The sequence below is a fragment of the Macrobrachium nipponense genome, chromosome 7 (assembly GCF_015104395.2).
Source record: "Macrobrachium nipponense isolate FS-2020 chromosome 7, ASM1510439v2, whole genome shotgun sequence".
In the NCBI taxonomy this organism is placed as follows: domain Eukaryota; kingdom Metazoa; phylum Arthropoda; class Malacostraca; order Decapoda; family Palaemonidae; genus Macrobrachium; species Macrobrachium nipponense.
The window spans coordinates 60682102-60689928 of record NC_061109.1 but is presented as its reverse complement, the minus strand read 5'-3'; the positions used below and the strand labels follow the sequence as shown (position 1 = coordinate 60689928).

At 39.3% G+C, this 7827-nt stretch overlaps 1 protein-coding gene across 4 annotated transcripts in view; it reads left to right on the top strand.

Annotated features, from left to right (window-relative positions):
* Window positions 1-7827, top strand: part of LOC135217103 (uncharacterized) — a 316159-nt gene that overhangs the window by 161898 nt on the left and 146434 nt on the right. The window contains exon 2 of one of the 4 annotated variants that reach the window (XM_064252795.1): window positions 5615-5686. The exons of the other annotated variants lie outside the window; for them this stretch is intronic. The gene's annotated coding sequence lies outside the window, so the exon portion shown is untranslated. The remainder of the gene's footprint in view (window positions 1-5614; window positions 5687-7827) is intronic. 4 annotated transcript variants of the gene reach the window in all.

Below are 7827 nucleotides of genomic sequence, written 5' to 3'. Positions count from 1 at the left end.
TGACATTAATGATATCCACAGGCTCGATCGAAGGCGGAAGGTAGGCTATAGCAATAAGCTTTGATCATTGCGAACAACTGGGTAGCTCTAAATAGGTTTTTTTTTCTTAAGTAAGCTAAGGCTTATTGTTTTAATTCGATTTGCTTGTTTTCCCATTTGTTCTTCCTTTTTACAAAGATTTAGGTTTTTTCCCAGTGAGCGAAAGCTGTTTTTTGTTAATTTGATTTGCTTGTTTTTCGATTTGTTGGCTCATTTTAATTTTTTTCTTTATTTATTTTTGTCCGGGGCCGAGTTATAAGTTCAGGATTCGAGATTAACTCTCTAGAAGGTGTGATTTATTGATTGATTGACTTTCAAAATTTGACGCAACAAGTACTACTATCATGGACTGTGGGAACATGCTATTAGTTTTAGATTATTTATGCCAAAAATAGGTGAATCTAGATTTTAAATTATGTCTAACCCGTATTCAATCATTTCCTCCTAACCAGAAAATACCCCAAAATTGTATTAGAAATTGGAAGATTTCTGTAAATTTTTTTAAATTCTAAAACCAACTTTCTCGACGAAATTGAAAAAATCCCCCTCATTTGTAGACGAGCATCTATCAAAAGAAATAAAAAGCTTGGGAGATAGTTTCTTTCATTATTCGTACAATCATTTAGGAATCATAGAAATAAGGCGATGCCACAAACAGGAATTATAGGAAGGGAAATGCAATAGGAGATAAATCGGCGGGGTAGACCCACTGACTTCCCCTTACGGCTTTGCTAGTATCATTTAGCTTCGTCAGTTTCAGTCATCTTTGCCAATGTCATTCAGCTTTGCCAGTGGCATTTAGCTTTTGTCGTTACCAGTTAGCTTTGCAAGTATCATTTAACTTTGCCAATGTCGTTTAACTTTGCCCATGCCATTAAGCTTTGCCAGTGTTATTTAGCTTCGCAAATGTCAGTTAGTTTTGCCAGCTTTGTCAGGTATTCTAATCAAGTATGTCTGTTACGACATCAGCTATTGATTGTGTATTCATAATAGTCTTATCATCCAAGTGTACCAAGTGTCTTTTGCAACCAGCTTCCCAGAAATAAAACGGTGAGTTGTCGATAGATACTGACGTGGAATCCTGCCCTCGGTTTCTCCCGTTTACAAAGATAAACATCGAGTGGCAGATTGGGTTTCGGGTCGCTGAATTACCCGACACAAAAGGGACTGGAGAGATTGGTCGAGATTCTGAGTTGAGTTGTGACGACAGGAGAGTCGCTAATCAATCACCCCCCTTTTTTTGTGGGGGGTGGTGTTGTGGGAGGAGGGGAGGGGAGGATAAGGAAATCGGGTCGTGGTGGGGTGGGAGTTGTGTTGCCTCTAGGAACACATCACTGCCGTTAATCATGAATGTTTGAGGTCCGTGACCTGTGGTCAGGTGATTGAGACGTTTCTCTCTCTCTCTCTCTCTCTCTCTCTCTCTCTCTCTCTCTCTCTCTCTCTCTCTCTCTCCTGAGTGGCACTGGAGAAGTCATTACGTGACTTGTTGATACGCCTGGCATTGGTTGAAACCGGAACTGAAATCGTCTGTTTAGTAATTGCCTTGCAGTGAGGTGAGATCTCTTTGTTGGTTTTGCTTCCGTGTCAACAGTCACCTGAAAACGTCTGAAAATTTTTGAAAACATTTGAGCCCAGGTTTCTCAATTGTTACCTGGAAACATTTGAAATCGGGTGTCCCAATAGTCACTTGAAAACATTTGCAATCTGCTCTCCCATGGGAACAGAGCAATATGCCATAATATATCCTTTAAGAAGGTACTGTTCCTATGTTCCCGTGGTATCACACCAGTAGGGTAAAAGACCCCATTTCAGCTCAACCTCAACACCCAACCCCAATTTGGCTCACAGGTGATAAACTCCATAAGGTCCCCTTTATCTAACCCTCACGTACATTGACCATTAACAACCACACGGGAAAAACTCTAGATATTTCGCTTTAGTTCAGAAAAGAACCCCAAATTGGCTCCTGAAAAACTCTTAGGATAGGAGAACCATGCTTTTGCTCGACCCCCTTGAAAATACCCAACCCCATTTTGGCTCAAGACATACTCAACGGATGAAAAAACCACCATTTCACGTAAATATGAATATGAGTGAAAAAATTCTAAGTCCCTTAACCTAACCTAAGCTAACCTATTGGCTCAAGATATACTCTACAGAGTAAAAAAAAACCCATTTCACATAAATATGAATATGAGTGAAATAATTCTAAGTCCCTTAACCTAACCTAACCCACGTGAAATATCTAACCCCATTTTGGCTCAAGATATTTTTCTACGGATGAAAAACCCCACCTTTCAACAGAAATATGAATATTGTTGGAGGGAAAATTTTTGTTTTTTAAGTCTTACTTAAACCTAAACCTAACAACCTAACCCACAATTTGGGAAATACCCAACTCCATTTTGGGTCAAGATATACTCTATGGGCAAAAAACCACCATTTCACATAAATATGAATATGAAGGAAAAAATTCCAAGTCCCTTAACCTAACCTAACCCAACCCACGTGAGTATATGAAAAATATGAATATGAGGAACAAATTCTGTATTGAAAAATTGAAAAATCGTAACTAACAAATTTCTTGACGAAATGAAAACAAGTTTCCATAAAATCTCCTACAAATAGAAAATTAAAACCTGAATCATTTTATAAGCACACATAAACGCACAAATACACAGGTAACACCAAGTTGACTGATGAGGTACTTCATGTCGGCCTCTTGCAAACTTTGACAAGATATCTAGCGTCTTCAGGGATTCTCCGATACTCCTTCAAAGAACTTCCAGCCTGTGAAGGATCCTTATCTATTTACACATGATTATACATATACATGGATGTATGTAATTAGAAGAAGAGATGATGAATCGCTCCAAATCTCTACGACCTGCTGGAAAACACTGATATTCAAAGTAATCCCCACTCGATCACTGAAATTGTCGTTGGTCTGTTCAGCGCTTGGGAAGGTGACCTAGACCATCTCTTAGAGGCCCTTGCATAGGACTAGCAGTCCCATCCCAGAGATGAGTGCTGAGAAGCTAGAGAAAACCTTAGGGGAAGTAGGTAAAAGTAAGTTCTGGTGGGTACTGGCTACAAATATGTGTGAATATTATATTTCTTTTTCAAAGAGATTTTCTTAATGAACTTGGAATATTAGCAGCAGTAGATTAGTAGATTGTGACATCCTATTTGAAGGAAGAAGGCCAAAGGGGGCCGGTGGGGTGGTTTGAAGTGGGTAGGGGTGTCTCTATGTCATCTTCTGGAATACCGAAGGGGCCCCTTCCCTTTTAGACCTTCTTGAGAAACACGTCACGTTTCCATCCCTTTTGTCAGCAGAAGCCATGTTATCTCAGCGTGAAAGTTTCCACACATTGTTAAATATCCTTGTATTTTGGTGTGAAAAGGGACACCCCCCCCCCCCACCCCACCCCATTCCTTTTAGCATTGACCGTGTACATAGGACGAAAGGCACTCTCCTTTTTCCATTGACTGTGTATATGGGAAGGGCGCTAAGAAAAGGAATCCTTTCTCCTGCCTGTTGTGGGATGTCATCAGTGACTTGTATTATGCTGTGAGTCTTCTTTGAATGTTGTTTTGGCTATTTTTGGCCCCTGTGTTGCAATTCGTGTATGGAGGAAGCGTTGGGAAGTGTTATGTGGTGTTGAAAGTGTTTGAAAGTTGTATGGTGTTGAAAGTGTTATGTGGCGTTGAAAGTGTTTGAAAATGTTGTGAGGCGTTGGAAGTGTTTTATAGCGATATTATGATGCAGCGTTGAAAATGTTTGAAAATGTTGTGGTGTTGAAAATGTTTGAAACTATTATATGGTGCTGAAAGTGGTGTATAGTGTTGAAAGTATTATCTAGTGTTGAAAGTGTTATGTAATGTTGTAAGATTTTTTTAGTGTTTTATACAGTTGAAAGTGTTTTATGGCGTTGAAAGAGATCGAAAGCGTTTTTGGCAGAGGAAGTGTTCTACGGTGTTGAAAGTGTTTTGTTACGGGTTAGTTTGGCGGAATAAATGCCTTGCTTATGAAGAGCCCTGTTCACGAGGGTACTAGCTCGCGCATGCGTAAAGATACCCATCAATTTTGGTCATTATTAGAGTAGGATTCATAGTATTTTTGCAATGAATAAGCGGATGGTATCAATTCTTAAATCATATAAGAGACAACTTATATTTCTACTCAGATCAGATGATACGGGACACGAATCAATTAAATATTATTATCATTATTATTATTATTATTATTATTATTATTATTATTATTATTATTATTATTATTATTATTATTCAGAAGATGAACCCTATGCATGTGGAACAAGCCCACCACAGGGGCCACTGCCTTGAAAATCAAGCTTGCAAAGAATATGTCGTTCGTTAAAAAGAAGTAACACGGTAATTGGAAATACAGAAAAAAAGAGTACAGTTATTAAAAGGGAAAGAATAGATTAACAAATTCATAAATAAATTGATGAAAGTATAAGTAAATTATAAAGATACAGGGAAAATTATTTTAGGGTAGCATTGCATTGCATCTTCGCTTTTTGAACTTTTGAGTTCCATTGCACAATATCCTCCGAGAGACTGTCCCACAGTGGAAAATAAGTTATAATTGTAAGATATCGGAAACCTCAGCGAAAATGAATGTTATTGAAATAACGGATCAGCTCCCACCAATTATTTTTCCCTAAAAAAGCCTCATTTTGACGAAATGGTGAGTCACACATAATGGACTCATGAATGAGAAATGGCCCCGGCTGGAGATTGATCACACTTTCATGTCCGTAAGTGTTTTTTTTTTTTTTTTTTTTTTTTTTTTTTATAAACAAGGCTACCATTTAATGTCCGTGTTTTTTTTATTTGCTTTTTTAACATTTTCTCCTATAACACGCAGGTCGGGCGTGGTATGTGAATAATTTAGCATCTAACTTTGCAAATGATAGATTTGATTAGAAAGTGTTGCTCGGTGTCCATTTGAATCTTGTATGTATTCATTTTAGGCTGCGTTAGGTATGTATATTATATGGGCATTTATTTTCCAGTCTCATTGAAATCTGAATGTAAGAAATCATTCTTATTCATTGAGTTTCGTGTGATTACACTGTAGGTAAATCTTAGTTTGATCATATTTTTCCCCAACGGGGACCATAGCTAATTTGAAGTTCTTTTGTGAGTTTTGAAATTATATGGGTCGAAGATCATTCCGTCGAAAATTTTCCTATTGCTATTATATTCTTACCCAGATCTCAAAGCAAAGAATTCAGTTTAACCTCCCCCCCCCTTTTTTTTTTTAATATAAGGGTTGGAGACAGGTCCATTGAACATTTTCATATAGTGTTCTTTTCAAAAATGTAGTAATTTTACTGTTAAAAAGATAGTATCTTATAATAAATTATCTTGTGGTCCACATCTCACAGCAAGACAATCATTAGTCAAACCTTTGATTCAGTTTAATAATTCCATTTTATACAACCTCCCTTTCGTTTTCTTCTTTTTTATCCTCTTTTGTAATTCATTGTATCCATCGGTCATTCTCATTTACACAATGCAAAACCTTTTTTTTTTTTTTTCAAAGGAAAGGACGAAGCTGGACTGACGGTGGTAATCCCTGGGACCAGACGCGCACACACGCTCAACACCTGAGCAGGTGAGTGGAAGCGTAGTGAGTCCATTAAGGAGACCGTATGTTCATGAAGTCCAGACTTGGGAGCAGGTGTCGGGCGGGGAAATCATTTGGAAGAGGGGATGGGGGTGAGGGGAGGTGGAAGGGAGATTTGGCGGGAAGGATTGTCCCTAAGTGGGGGTGGAGGGGGAGATTTGGCGGGAAGGATTGTTCCTGGTGAGGGTGGAGGGGGATCTAACCTTCTTTCCCTTGTGGGGGTTGAAGGGGGATCTATCCCTTCTTGGGGCTGAGGGAAACAGGGCAGGAGAGGGTATGGGAGGAATGAAATCATTTCATGGGCTGGGGGTGGGTGGAAGGGAGAATTTGGGGGGATGGATTACCTGCGTGGAGTTGGAGTGAGAGAAAGAGGGAGACAGAGTGTAGGGGAGGGGTAAAATAATTTCTGGTGGTTTGGGGGTGGGTGGAAGGGAGAATTTGGAGAAGGATTATCCCCTGTGTGGGCGAAGGGTTGGGGGGAGGCGACGGGGGAGTGGAATGAGGGAATGGATCAGGGGGTAGGGGGACATAGCTTTCCATAGTGCTGGTCAGTAACAGAGGGAAATAGACGAAGGGTTTGATTTGTAGAAAAGTTGGACCACGCCGGCCGGATTCGACCGGACAAGTCCCTGTTATTGTTTTGCTCTTTCTTTTTCCGTAGAGTCCGTATGGGTCGATTTCTTGCCGCTATCACGTGGTTCGATATATCTTCATTGATCGCGACATTTTAGCTCTTGTCTGTCTGTGAGGAGGGGGTGAGGAAAGGCCGTTTGCACGGACAGAGAGGAAAAGGAAACAACGCGGTGATATTTCGACCGTTTCCTCAAAAAGGCCATTGTTGGGATCTGCGCATTGGCTGCGAATTGTATGTTCTCCCGTTACTCACTTTCGTATAGAAGACTGCAATGCTTTTTTTCCTTATGTTTGATACTGATATATTTGGAACTGCCGTTTTAAGAACTCACTGCATTGATTTGTTTTAGTGCACTCAGTGCACACCGCATGCGCACTGTAAGCATTTACTTGTTTTGTCCTCGTTTGGGGTATAGTGTCATCAGTGCACCTCACGGATTGTACTGTAGGCATTACTGAAGCTTGCTTAACAGCGTCCCTTCGGCACCTTAGCTACACCAACTTTGTCGCCACTTACTTCGCGTATCTTCTTCCATCTTGCTGTCCAGCCACTCCAACTCCTCTTCCACTTTCTATAGCGCTGAATGGCCGGAAGTGTCCCAGTGATTAGCTTTGCAGTCAACTTGTCACAAATGAAATAAAATTTTCATATCAATACTCCATCACATTTTACCAGTGCAAATATTCGACACCCAAAAAAAAACCCTTCCTCATGATAAGAGTAATTTCTTATGTTTTATATTGAATAAACCAAGACTCCCCCCCCCCCAAAAAAAAAAACCCCCCCCCCCCAAAAAAAAAAAAAAAAAAAAAAAAAAAGCTGAACTAATCTGTTAAACGTTACGGCAGGCTTTCATTTTTAATACGGAAGGGAATACAAAAGAAAGAATGGAATAACAACAATATGGCCAGATCTGAGAAACAAAGTCGGTATATCTCTCCTGGTTGTTTGTTAAAGCTCTGGAACGCAACTTCCTCATAAAGTTCTTTGAACTTGAATAAATTGGCCTTGAGCACTTGAATATGCACTCGAAGAACTAACTGTATTACTTTATTTCCCTAATTTGTCCAAATTATTTAAAATCTCAAAATTGGCGTTATTTGTTTGCTTTGTGAGTTTGCACAAGCAAACGCCTGGCAGGTATTAGTGTGTTGATTAGGACTAGTGCATAGGATTTTGGGTATGTACATAAACGCATACACAGGCACATAGAATACACACATACATACATACATGCACAAGCACTCACATATATATATATATATATATAATATAATATATATATATATAATATATATATGTGTGTGTGTGTGTGTGTGTGTGTGTGTGTGTGTGTGTATGTGGGGCTACCGCACAGTATTTCGGATATATACATAAATGCATACACAGGCACATAGGAATACAGACACACATACATGCATACACACACACACACACACACACACACACACACACACACATATATATTATATATATATATATATATATATATATA